The sequence below is a fragment of the Dreissena polymorpha genome, chromosome 7, assembly GCF_020536995.1.
Source record: "Dreissena polymorpha isolate Duluth1 chromosome 7, UMN_Dpol_1.0, whole genome shotgun sequence".
Lineage (NCBI taxonomy): Eukaryota > Metazoa > Mollusca > Bivalvia > Myida > Dreissenidae > Dreissena > Dreissena polymorpha.
In genome coordinates this window covers 42,756,280-42,770,037 of record NC_068361.1, presented here as the reverse complement: position 1 = coordinate 42,770,037, position 13,758 = coordinate 42,756,280, and the positions used below count along the sequence as shown (strand labels likewise).

Below are 13,758 nucleotides of genomic sequence, written 5' to 3'. Positions count from 1 at the left end.
GGCGTAACATTTAGAATTATCTGTTTGTGTAATTATGAACCTTAGGGAGTTTGTAACGCCGGTGTAACATTAAGAAATATCTGACTGTGATAATGCATAGTTTGTACCGCCGGCGTAACATTTTGTCATTGTAGAGTAACATTTTCAAATATCTGTCTGTGTGATTATGAACCTTAGGGAGTTTGTACCGCCGGCGTAACATTTTCCAAGAATTATCTGTCTGTGTGATTATGAACCTAAGGGAATTTGTACCGCCGGCATAACATTTAGAATTATCTGTCTGTGTGATTATGAACCTTAGGGAGTTTGTACCGCCGGCGTAACATTAAGAAATGTCTGTCTGTGATTATGCATAGTTTGTACCGCCGGCGTAACATTTTGTCATTGTAGAGTTTGTACGGCCGGCGTAACATTTTCAAGAATTATTTTGTCATTGATTCTGAGAGTTTGTACCGCAGGTGTATTAAATTGTGATTATGATCCTCTGAGAGTTTGTACCGCCATTGTAACATTTTCAGTAAATTTTTCTGTTGAAGGATTATGAACCTGAGTTTGTACCACTAGCATAACATTTTTTTAAAGCATTTGGGATGGTTGTACCGCCAGTGTATAGAATGAACCTTTGGGAGTTTGTACCGCCAGCGTAAATAGTAAGAGAGTTTGTACCGCCAGCGTACCATTTTTTGTTTAATTTTAAAGTGGAATGAATGTGATGAACATTTGGGAGTTTGTACCGCCAGCATAACATTTAAGTTAATTATTTGTTGATGTTATAATGAACCATTGGGAGTTTGTACCGCCAGCGTAACATTTTGTTGTTGTAGGGTTGTACTGCCAGCATAACATTTGTATACTTTGTTATAAAAAGTTACAAAAAAATGGGTTTATTTGTAGGAAATATCCTTGAAAAAGGCCATTTTAAAAGGGATTCTGTGGAAAATCCCTTTTTAAAATATACTGCTTTAACAACATAATTTCAAACGTAACTAGCGATGTTTCCGGAAAGTTTGCGGACGATATAAAGGAAATATTATGCCTAGTGAATGTTTGATGTTTATACATTTTAGTTGCATTAATACCCCCAATACACCGACTCCGTTCGAAGAACGTTCTGAAAATGTGACTTAACGGGCTCGAACTGTGTGAGAACGGAGTGATCGTAGTAGCAACGTGTTACGAACTGTCTTCGAACTTTGTGGACGCCCTGGGACGGGGATGAACGGGAGAGGTGTTTCAGAAATTTAAGCCTACTTAAAATTTTCATCCGATCATCTTGTTCTACAATTAAACGTAGTAACAACGTACTGGAAACGTAATGGGCGTAATAAGAACGGATAGGTCGTATTAAGGTCGAGTTAGTCACGTGCCAGAACGTAGTGCAATCGGACCGAAATTACCTGTACGATGCCACACAGATCGAGTCCGTTTCTGGTCCGTCCAATCCGTTCTCAGACAGACCGACCCCGTTCACACTATCTCTCAAGTACGATCTTGTTACGTGAAAAAAATGGAAAATAAAAGATAAGTTCTTACAACGTTTACAACACGTGCTACGAGTTCTCAGTACGTTCTTAGTACGTTGTACTCGTTTTAAGGAGTTCGCAGTAGGTTCCAAGTACGTTGTACTCGTTTAATGCAGTTGTTACAACGTTCAAACCGTAAATACAATACGTTCAGACAATGTGCATATAAATAGAGGTCGTTGTCTCAAGATTCATCATTTGTGATGTTAAATTGAAACCTGGACAATCTTGGAGATCTTAATTTTGTAAATGTTGGCTTCGTGCAATTAATGCTAGAAGCAGAGCAGAAATATACTGTTTTGATGGACCGAGAAAGAAGGTGGAGACGATTAAGAACTTGTTGGGTGAGAAATTTGGCGGAATTGTTTCTTGGAGGCATTACAAATGTACGTCTGGTCGGCTCAAAGCTTGAAACATAAATGAGAACTGGCAGGAACGTAGTCGGTTTTATAATCGCCATGCAGAAAATGGCTGCAACTGCGCCCTAAACGTACTAAGAACGTAGTAGGGCGGAGTGAGAACCAGCTTTGAACGAGTACCAACTGCACAACGAATAAAGAAGAACTGCGTACGAACGTAATCGAACTGACTGAGGACGGGTTCGGTCTGACTGAAAACGGTATACCAACGGGGACATTGGGGAAATTGACCCGATTTGAACTGGATAAAGACGGACTGGCAACGGGATAGGACGGGATAGCAACGAGCTGCACGTAGCTCGAACTGTGCATGAACGTAATTTAGTCATATTGCAGATTTTTTTCGGACCAAAACTGCACGTTCAAGCAAGTTCATATCCCGTTCTGCATTTTCTTCAAAACGTGCTCGAACTGTCTAAGAACGTGCTTGGTGTATGGGGCCCTTAACTTAACAGTGTCAAGCTTGTTGTTGGAAACTGCACTAAGACTGTCCATCCTGCATCGGGACGTTACTGCCATTCGTGCAGTTCATGAACGCGCAGTCTGCCGCGTGCATGAAACTACCCGCCCGAAAGATGACGTCAACAGTATGCCAGTAAAAGTAGTTTTTATGGCAACAAAAGCATTTCACAATTTCACCACAGCTTTAATAAATAAAATAAAAACGATTATTATAAATAGTATGTTCTAAATATTTATTCTAAATATAGCTTTGGATTAGCAAATCTACACAAACTTGCCTATTTATATGTTCATATAGCAATAGCTTAGTGAGGTCTTATGTAATTGAAATACAAAAAAATCAAAAAGTGAAATATTTTGGCATTTCGGCACTTAGCTTTCATACTTAAAATACCGTATGTATGTTATCATTAACGAACAGTATTCCGCATTTTCCTTTCTTCGCCTTAACGGCTATATTTACTATCTAGCACACGACGGCCCATGAACAACATGGGCCTGTACAAATCAAAGTGAAGAGGCAATTACGACCCGTAAATAAGCTCTGATTTACTCATGTGAAATGACATTGCTTCCAAGAAGTAAAACTTACTGGCGTGGAATGATTTACGTTACTAAAGAAGAGTTGAAGTAGTGATAACGGGTATGAATTAGAATGATTAATGAATGATGTGAACGAACTGTGTATTACAAAACAAATTTTGCACAATCTAAGTTTAAACATATTTATTTCAAGCAATACAATTTGTTATTACATAGCATTACATGTCACATTTATACAATGAACATGTTTGAATAGGATTAGAACGAAAGACAATGTCTTATATAGTTTTTCTCCCTATACAAATACAATTACATGTTTTCAGGCGAACAAGATTGGATTTTGATCATTAAACAATAATAACAGTTTAGGAAAGATACAAACTCCGTGTATAGTGTTTAAATTGTAAAAAAATCAAGTTTTAAGTTGAAATATGGAGGTGAAGGATGGTGTGGTAGGGTTCTGGGAAGAAGATAAAGGTCATTTTAAAATATTAGATAAGGGGAACGAAGAGAAAAGGGCTGTGTGTCGTACTGTAGCTTATTTACGAATCAAATCGCTTACTATTAACTATAAATTTGTGAACAGCAACATCTATTCTAATATTGGTTAGGTAGTCACGCGTGTTGTATTCAAAAAGAATAGTTTCAATGCATGGGACGGAATAAACGGATATTGTGTTAAGAAGTTCGCCGCGAGCATGTGTATACTGAGTACATTCGAGAAAATAATGTCACGTCGTTTTCTGAAGTCCGCATACACATAATGGGGATGTAACAATATTACATTCTAAAAATATGTCATTTAAGGCGCTACACTTTGTACGTAAACGTGTGTGTAATATTTGAGAGCGTCTTTCGCCGTACGAGAATTTGGGATTTTGAATCGATCGATCAATGTAAATAAGCCTTTTTAAGGAATGGATTGATTCAGCGATTTGGGCGTCATCTGGAAGATTATTCCATTCGGATACAGTTGACGGTAAAACGAATTTAAATACAATGACGTTCGCGCTTGAATTGGTTGGAGATGTGACGCATTTCTTAATGAGTAATTGCCACGCGCCCCAACTGTTGCGGGGACAAGGGACTGTAAGTAGTTCGGAATATTGTTTGATTTCATTTTAAACATTAATATTAGTTTATGTTTACGTCTTCGTTGACTAAGAGGTTCCCATCCTAATTCATTATTTAAGTTCTTCTAATGAGACTAGACGTTTGCATCCGGCTGTTATTCGCGCGGCTTCAGTTTGTATTTTCTCTAGTTCAACTTTTTCGTATTGCGTACAATTGTCAAATACAGCGTCTGAGTACTCAATGATTGGTCTAATAAACGAAAAATATATTTTCTCGAGAGTTTTTCTATCAAGAATTGTTTTTAATCTACGCATTATATGAACACGTGACCATGCCTTTTCCTTTATAAAGGATATATGCGCATGCCATGTACAGTCATTTGACATAAAAACACCTAAATGTTTATTGATATCAACAACTGGAATATTAATGTTCTGCATGGTCAATGGTAGTTGATTTGGTTTATTTATTGTGCGAGAAATAGTCATTGATTCGGATTTTGAAGGGTTAAAACAAACCATCCATTTATTAGCCCCGCTAGAAATTTTGTCGATATCTGATTGCAGTACGGCTGCAGTTTCGTTAGGCGAATTATCAACAATGAAAAGACTGGTATCATCAGCGAACAAATGTATTTGTGCATTTATGTCAGCAATAATGCCATGTATATATACTAAAAACATAAGTGGTCCTAAAATAGAACCTTGAGGGACTCCGGCGAGAATTTCAATAGGGGTTGATCCGGACGATCCCGGTGAGATTACTGTTTGTTTACGATCAGAAAGATAGTTAGACAAAACCGATAATAGTTTTTCTCAAATGCCTGCTTGTTTCAGTTAACATAAAAGACCTTTGTGCCATACTTTATCAAAAGCTTTACTTATATCGATCAATACAACCCTGACCTCAAGGCCATTATTTAGTGCTTTGCAAAATGTGTTGTAAATATATGTCAGCTGATTGACAGTAGAGTCACCAGGCAAAAAACAGATTGAGTGGGTGCAAAACATGAATTTGCACGAAGAAAATTAAAAATGTGTTTATGCAGTATTCTTTCAAAGACCTTCTCGGTTGTATAAGCAGTGATATGGGTCGATAATTTGACATTAAGGATGGATCGCCTTTTTTGTAAACTGGGCACACATTTGCAAGTTTCCAACAAGAAGGCATTTTGAAAGTGTTTAGACAAGAGTTAAACAAATCACACAAGGGGTAGCTTAATTGATGTTTGGCTTCTTTAAGGATTCTATTATCTATTCCATCAGGACCGGACGCTTTTCCTACCTTTAGACATTTAATTGAGTCAATTACTTCCTCTGGTGTTATATGTATAGACTGAAGACAGTTCGTGTTTGTATGGTGCATTGGGGGAAGATCGTGATTTGTTTCGTCAAGTGAACACTGGTTAGCGAAATACTTGTTGAGCATATCCGCTTTACTTGTATCATCCGCTACAAAACTATTTGCATGTTCATCGTAAAGAAGTGGTATTGTGTTAGTTGTGTTAGAAGGGACATATGTTCGCAGTGTCTTCCACCAGTATTCAGCGGAAAGGTCTGATGACTTAAGTTTTTGAGCAATATTGTGAAAGTATTCGATTTTCGAGTTTCGATATAGTAAAACAACCTCATTCCTATCACGACGGAAGTTTGACCAGTGAATATCACTCTTAAATTGTTTTTCTTTTCGGTAAAGGCGGTTCCGCTGTCGAATATTTTTCTTTATGTTATTGTTCATCCGTGGAAGATCACGCAAACGGATACAAACATTTTTGTTTGGATTACATATACTTGCAATGTTCAATATATATTGTTTTAGTTAAATTATATGCAAATATATCAACATTTTCGGATTTATGTAGATCCCAATTAGTATCCGACATCATTTGTCGTAGTTTTGAATAATCTCCAATGTCGTAGCGCCAGATATGTCGAAAAATCGTTTTGTATCTGAGTTTTGTAAATTTTAATGTTACAAAAACAGGGCAGTGGTACCAAATGGTCTGGTCTAAAAAGTGTTCGCCTGTTCCAGAAAGTAGTGCATTATTCCGATTACTTACAAAAATAAGATCAATAATGGAAGATGTGTGTTCTGTGTGTTGGCTCGTTAATGAGTTGCGTTAATTCATATTGTTGACATAAATCATTAATTTTTCGTGCAGAAGGTTCAGCTAGAGCATTTATGTTAAAATCACATGTTATAATAATATCATTTATTCGCGTGTCTCTGGCTAGCCCTATAGACTCTTCAATATAAATCATATATGATCTATCCGCACTAGGCGGTCTATAAAACACGTCAAACTAAATGGATTTATATTTTGAGGGAAAAACTTCAATCCAAATACATTCAATATTATTCAGTTCAAGAATCTTGTCTGCGTTTTAAGACAATACTTTCATTTACGTATATAGCAATGCCACCGTGTGAATCGAATGCGCGATCCTGGCGAATTGGTTTGTTGAAACAGTCAAAGAGGAGATCAGCAGATAGAATAGAACTATTTAACCATGTTTCGGTAAAACAAATTATGTCAAATTCTCGTAGTCCTGTGTGAAGAACATCAATTTTATGCACCAAAATTTGAATATTGTAATGTACAAAACGGATGTGGTTTGTTGCCGACAAATTTAAAAAGGAAAAAGAACTGCTTGCATCTGTGTTAGAAGATAGATCAGACAAAGTTGGCCCAGGGTTAGGATGAATATCACCTGATCGCAATAAGACTATTGAGATCCAACAACATGTTGCAGCACACAGAAACATGTTAGAACCTTTTTGAGGAAAATAATATCCTATGTATGTTTTTTCCTATCAGAACACGTTTGCTTGGATGTACAATTCTCAGTGCTGTGTTCATAGACGTGTATACATAAATTTGTAATGAGAAAGCCAAAATTGACATACATATAATAAGTTCAGGAAAAATGGAAAGATAGCTGGTGATCTATACGCAACCATGACAGCGTTTACTGGTCTCTGTTTAATGTACAACATAATAATAACCTCTAATAAATACAAGATTGGCCAGAAACGCTGTCATGATACGCGTGTTGCGATTAGCGACGAGGACACATTGCGACGGATACGTTGTTACGATTTGTGTTCGTTGTTTGATACAGAACTGCTGCACATTGAAGAAAAAGATATCAGAGAGATTGGAAGATGGAAGGGAAAAGAAGCAAATGGTAATGGATGATGATATTTTTGGTATCATTATTATGATACGTGAGGTTATGTTGGGTGTATAAAGAGTAAATTATAATAGCCTAGGAGCAAAAGATAAAGTCAAGTCAGTATAAAAAAGAACGAGCCGTCAAAGCTACAATAAGAAGGGATTTTGAGTGGTTATGGTAATTGCCTGTACAGAGATGATAATTCACACAAGCGTTCACTAACATATATCAAAATGTGTAAGCATTTCACAAAAAACAGTTATTTAGTAGTACAAACAAACAATGCAATAAAGTACTACAACAATTACACCAACAAAAAATAGTTATAAAAACCGTATCTGTAATTTCTACTCTCAAACGAGCGCCCAAGGGCATGATATTGACAACGGTTGAGCGTTGTATTATACACTGTAATAGTAAATTTTTGCACACGCAATATAAACGCATTTTATTTTGAGCACAATATATAGTCAGTTAATGAAGCCTGAGGCCCTAAATAGTATAATCTCAGTCAGCTGACTAGTTTCGTCATTTTGTGCATAGTAAGATACTTCTTTAGAAACAAAAAACAAACATTTTATGAATTGGCTATACGCTAAATGAAGCAAAAATAGGATAGAAAAACTGTCATTTTACTTTTTTAGTAGAAAGTGACTTGTTTATGCTTTACTTATAATAAGATACTACACATTTGACAAAGTAAATGTTGTAATTTTATTGAGATTTTTTATTGAATTTGTTATTGATAACTTTTACAAATTATTTAACCTTGTTAATAAGCTTAACCAGATTAACATTGATGTTTTACAATATCGGCTTAGGGCGCTTTTAAACAAATATTCAGAGTTACTTTGATTTAAGGTAGATAGTTTCACAGGAAAACGGGCTATGCCATTGTAGTAAACAGAATCATACGCTCAGTAGATAGCACACAAGAAATATGATTTCGTTATATTCGTGCAGCTAAAGAGGTCAGCATCGAATGAAAATAAACTGAACAAAAAAGATTCGAAGTTCTATAATTAGCTGCTATTGTACTGTTCAAGTTCTGATGCACAGCTGATGCGTTTGATGATTGATTGACCGTTTTCAGTTAACCTGATCAGAACATTTCCATCGGCTGTCCATGAACTTTCAATGTTTTTAGATCTCACTGCACAATCTTCTATAAGCACTCTTAAATAATCCGACACAGAATGAAAGACTCCTGCAATACAAAACAAATCATCTTCAGGTGTCACCTTACCGATGTCGATAAATATAGATACAATATTTTAAACAAAATGACTGTTGGGTGGGTGTAGAATGTGCATGAAAAACGTGAGTGATTTATATCCAACTACTATTGATGCCTTCAAATGTCATATAAATCTTCTTTAATGCCTTCTGATAATTGACTTATGATCAATGTGTAATGACTATTGAGAATCAGAACGCGAAGAGGTCAATTCGCATACATCTAATTTCTATGGTAGTTATTGCAGAGCATCACACCAAACACATGTGTATACTTTATGTTATCATGTAACATAATCTGATTGAAATAGAAGAATTCTGATTTTGTTAATAGCACTTGAATTGAATTTGACGACGAAATGATAAAGCAAAAACGTGCATAATCGATTACTCGAACGTTGTAAAAATAGCTTACTGGAGAAACTCGCTGCGATCAGAAATTTATGCTTTTTTGCTTATATTCAAGTCATTTATGTTTCATCATAGTATAATAAACATTTAATAAAATGCACAATCGCAAACTTTTAAATAGACAATTAATATGTTTTTTTAGCATTACCTTTTTTAAGCTGTTAATTCATGTTCTAATTAAATAGAGCAGTTGTTTGTTAAATAGTTCAGAAACTTTATTAACAATAAATACAAAAAAAAACGTTTTCGTGAGTTAAATTGAGTTAACATTCAAATAGTCGCGACTTCGGAAAATCGTTATATTGTTATCAATTTTCAAATTTCTTAAAACCATAGCTTAATTGCTGTATGAGTATCGTCTACTTGTTCCAAAATAAAACTTTTTCTTTTCGGGTACTGGTGCGATTGCATTGATCCTAAAACTAACACGTTTTCCACTCAGTACAATTCAAAGTAGATTCACTTATTGACAGCATCATACGATGCATCACAAATATACGTTTAAGCGAATTTCGATTTAAGTAGCATTGCCATAAAATCAAATGTTGTTGGGTACCTTTTGCCGTTAATTTCTGTTGTCATGATAAATTAAAACACTTTTCTGAATAATCCGTTATATAATTTAGGTAATGAATTTCATTATTGAAGTAACCCACTGGGTTCGTTGTCCTGGAACGACAAGTTGAAGTGCTTACAGGAGATATCACGGAGTTGAAACAGCGATGCTGAAGATGTACGGTGATATTCTTGAATCAATTGATCTGAATCTCGTGACACTTGTAGTGATGATTGACCTTAGCGCTGCATTTGACACCATAGACATTCCTTCAGCTCTTCAGCTGATGCAAGATGACTTCGGTATTACCAACACTGCACTCAGGTGGATTGAATCCTACCTTACTGACAGAACCATGAAGGTCAAGATTGGCATTGCTTCGTCTGACACCATGCCACTACGCTGTGGCGTCCCACAGGGCTCTTGCGCCGGCCCGGTTATCTTCACAATGTATATCGCTGGGCTAAACAGGGTTGTTCAAAACTATTCAGCTGACCTCTACGGTTATGCTGATGACCATAAAGCTGCCTTTAAAATAAAAGCTGGAAATCAACAAAGTGAATTTAACATCATTAACCAACTGAATAACTGTCTTGAAAATATCATTAACTGGATGACTAGATACAAGCTCAAAATGAACAATGCAAAAACTGAAATTATAGCTTATGGGACAAAACAACAATTAGAAAAGCTAAACATTACTAGTGTGATAGTTGGTGGTTGTGAGGTGAAGTGTGTTGACAATGTTCGCGACCTTGGGGTGCATATGTCAAGTACCTTAAATTTTGATCGGCATATTCTTAAGAAATGCCAAGTCGCCTATTGCCAGTTAAGAAACTTACGGTGTATCCGGAAACATTTGACACAAAAATCCACTGAAATTCTTGTTCATGGTCTAATTCATTCCCATCTTGACTTCTGTAATGGACTTTTTGCTGACATTCCGGCATATCAGCTGAACAAATTACAAAGAATTCAAAAACAATGCTGCCAGGTAAGTAACCTGCGCATCGTATGAAGAACGTAGTTCCGACTTGCTAAAACGATTACATTGGCTGCCAGTGCAGGCAAGAATAATGTTCAATGTGCTTGTCATTGTTTTCCGGGTCGTAAAGGGCACTGCGCCAATTTACCTCCAATCGATGTTTACACATGAACAAGGCAGCTAACGCTTGCGATCATCAGTAGGCATCAAGTTCCGTGTGCCAAGGCATAGAACAAAGATCGCCGACAGGTCACTTGCAGTGGTAGGGCCGAAATGGTGGAATTTGCTTCCCGGACATTTGAAATCGGCTGACTCGGAAACAACATTTAAGAGCAAACTCAAAACCTACCTATTTGAGCGTTTCCATAACACTTAGATGCGTGCTGTAACCTGTAAGCTCACTAGAGGATATCTAAATATGTGTATATAGGACGTTTTGTGAAGCGCAATAGAATATTTATAGTTTTTGCGCTATACAAGTGTATTTGTATTTGTATTTGTATTTGTAAAATTACAATGTATTGCATGCGCTCAGGTTTGTTCATGTAGTATATCAGGTATCAATTAATAGCCTCTTTACAATCATAAGGATCCCAACTCACAAAAAAGCCTTTATCCTCGCAAGCAATCATTGAAGAAGACGTTATCTGAAAAGAAAATGCATAGTTTAAATATTCAAAACAGGAAAAAATGTTATAAAGAATTCTCTGCCGCCTTTTTATCGTTTTTACAATAACAATCGAAAATCATTTGAACAAATGAACAACCCATTACTGTTTAAATGTGTCAATAATTATTCATATGAATTCACCTACAAAAGCATAAGTACAATATAAAGAAGTGAAACTCCAGCTGCTGGAGCAGTATTGAATTTTCATTAAAAACAATTAGTTGGTCCTTTATTTAAGGCAAGTGACCGATTGCCCAGACAGTACAAAACAGTACAATACAGCACAATACAAACCAACATAAACACAAAATATGAATAAAGCTGGGGTCACCGCCTTGGAACGGTCAATGCAAAGCATTGGGGGTTTAAACCTGGTTATAGAGCGCTCAACCTCACACTTGGCCCAGCAATATTCATAATACATTCAAGTGTAAATAAAATTTAACGTCATAGCATTGTAACTCAAATTAAACAATAACAAGAGTTCCGCGGTCGGAGATGACCGCATTGAAGCCGGATTTTTGATTTAAATGACAGGAAAGTACCTTTCGTGTTTTTGTCAATGCAATACTTAAATTACTGAAATATTGTTCAAAGGTCAAAATGAAATGTAAGTACTTTTCAAGGCATGAGCAAACCTTGTGTTATGTTTTGAATGCATGCATATACATGAACCTCAATTGAATGTCCTTGAAATTACCAGTGGTAAGCATACCAAAGTTAAATCATGAAAAAAATATTCACATTTAAGGTCACTGTCAATTGAAAGACTTTAAAATGACCAGTTGTTCTCTTGACCAGTGGTCATCTGTTAGTCATGGCAAAGTCCATGTCCAAGCATACGAAAGTTAAAACAACTTTTAATTTTTAACATTCAAGGTCACAGTGACCTTGACCTTCAATGACCTTAAAATGACCAATTGTCATCTACTAGTGCTGGCCAACCTTCATGTCCAGTTTGAAGACTGTAAGTCCAAGCATAAGAAAGTTATACCATGAAATAAGAATTTTAACATTTTTACATTCAAGGTCACGGTGACCTTGACCTTAAAATGACCAGTGGTCATCTACTAGTTCTGGCCAACCTTCATATCAAGTTTGAAGACTCTAGGTCTAAGCATACCAAAGTATTAACAACTTTAACATATTTACATCCAAGGTCACAGTGACCTCGACCTTTGAATGAATGACCTTGAAATGACCAGTGGTCATCTAAGTGTGCTTGCAAACCTTTACGTCAAGTTTGAGATTCTAGGTCCAAGCATACCAAAGTTACAACAATTTTAACATTTTAACATTTAAGTTCACAGTGACCTTGACCTTCAAATGAATGACATTGAAATGAATGACCTTGAAATGACCAGTGGTCATCTAAGTGTGCTTGCAAACCTTTACGTCAAGTTTTAGATTCTAGGTCCAAGCATACCAAAGTTATAACAATTTTAACATTTTAACATTGAAGGTCACAGTGACCTTGACCTTCAAATGAATGACATTGAAATGAGCAGTGGTGATCTTCTAGTACTGGCCAACCTTTATGTCAAGTTTGAAGACTCTAGGTACAAGCATACCAAAGTTATAACATGGAATAAGAACTTTAACATTTTTACCTACCAAAGTTATAAGAACTTTAACATTTTTACATTCAAGGTCACAGTGACCTTGACCTTAGAATGAATGACCTTGAAATGACCAGTGGTCATCTAAGTGTGCTTGCAAACCTTCATGTCAAGTTTGAAGACTCTATGTCCAAGCATACCAAAGTTATAACAATTTTAACATTTTAACATTTAAGGTCACAGTGACCTTGACCTTCAAATGAATGACATTGAAATGACCAGTGGTCATCTTCTAGTACTGGCCAATCTTTATTTCAAGTTTGAAGACTCTAGGTACAAGCATACCAAAGTTATAACATGAAATAAGAACTTTAACATTTTTACATTCAAGGTCACAGTGACCTTGACCTTCAAATGAATGACCTTGAAATGTCCAGTGGTTACTTACTAGTTCTGGCCAACCTTCATGTCAAGTTTCAAGACTCTAGGTCCAAGCATACCAAAGTTATAACAACTTTAACATTTTTACATTCAAGGTCACAGTGACCTTGACCTTCAAATGAATGACCTTGAAATGTCCAGTGGTTACTTACTAGTTCTGGCCAACCTTCATGTCAAGTTTCAAGACTCTAGGTCCAAGCATACCAAAGTTATAACAACTTTAACATTTTTATATTGAAGGTCACAGTGACCTTCACCTTCAAATGAATGACCTTGAAATGACCAGTGGTCATCTGTTAATCCTGGCCAACCTTCATGTCAAGTTTGAAGACTCTAGGTCCAAGCATACCAAAGTTATACCATGAAATAAGAACTTTAACATTTTTACATTCAAGGTCACAGTGACCTTGACCTTCAAATGAATGACCTTGAAATGACCAGTGGTTACTTACTAGTTATGGCCAACCTTCATGTCAAGTTTCAAGACTCTAGGTCCAAGCATACCAAAGTTATAACAACTTTAACATTTTTTATATTGAAGGTCACAGTGACCTTGACCTTCAAATGAATGACCTTGAAATGACCAGTGGTCATCTGTTAATCCTGGCCAACCTTCATGTCAAGTTTGAAGACTCTAGGTCCAAGCATACCAAAGTTATACCATGAAATAAGAACTTTAACATTTTCGAGCACGCCGCCACCC

At 36.2% G+C, this 13,758-nt stretch overlaps 1 long non-coding RNA gene across 2 annotated transcripts; it reads right to left on the bottom strand.

Moving 5' to 3' along the window:
- Positions 1 to 6,186: 6,186 nt before the first annotated feature.
- On the bottom strand, positions 6,187 to 13,758 carry LOC127839165 (uncharacterized). 2 transcript variants are annotated; one of them, XR_008030192.1, is made up of 3 exons: positions 12,685 to 13,758; positions 9,501 to 11,693; positions 6,187 to 8,404 (listed from the first exon to the last, which is right to left on the bottom strand). It is a non-coding gene; the product is annotated as an uncharacterized LOC127839165 (long non-coding RNA). The 2 variants fall into 2 exon arrangements; XR_008030191.1 differs by having other exon boundaries at positions 9,540 to 11,693.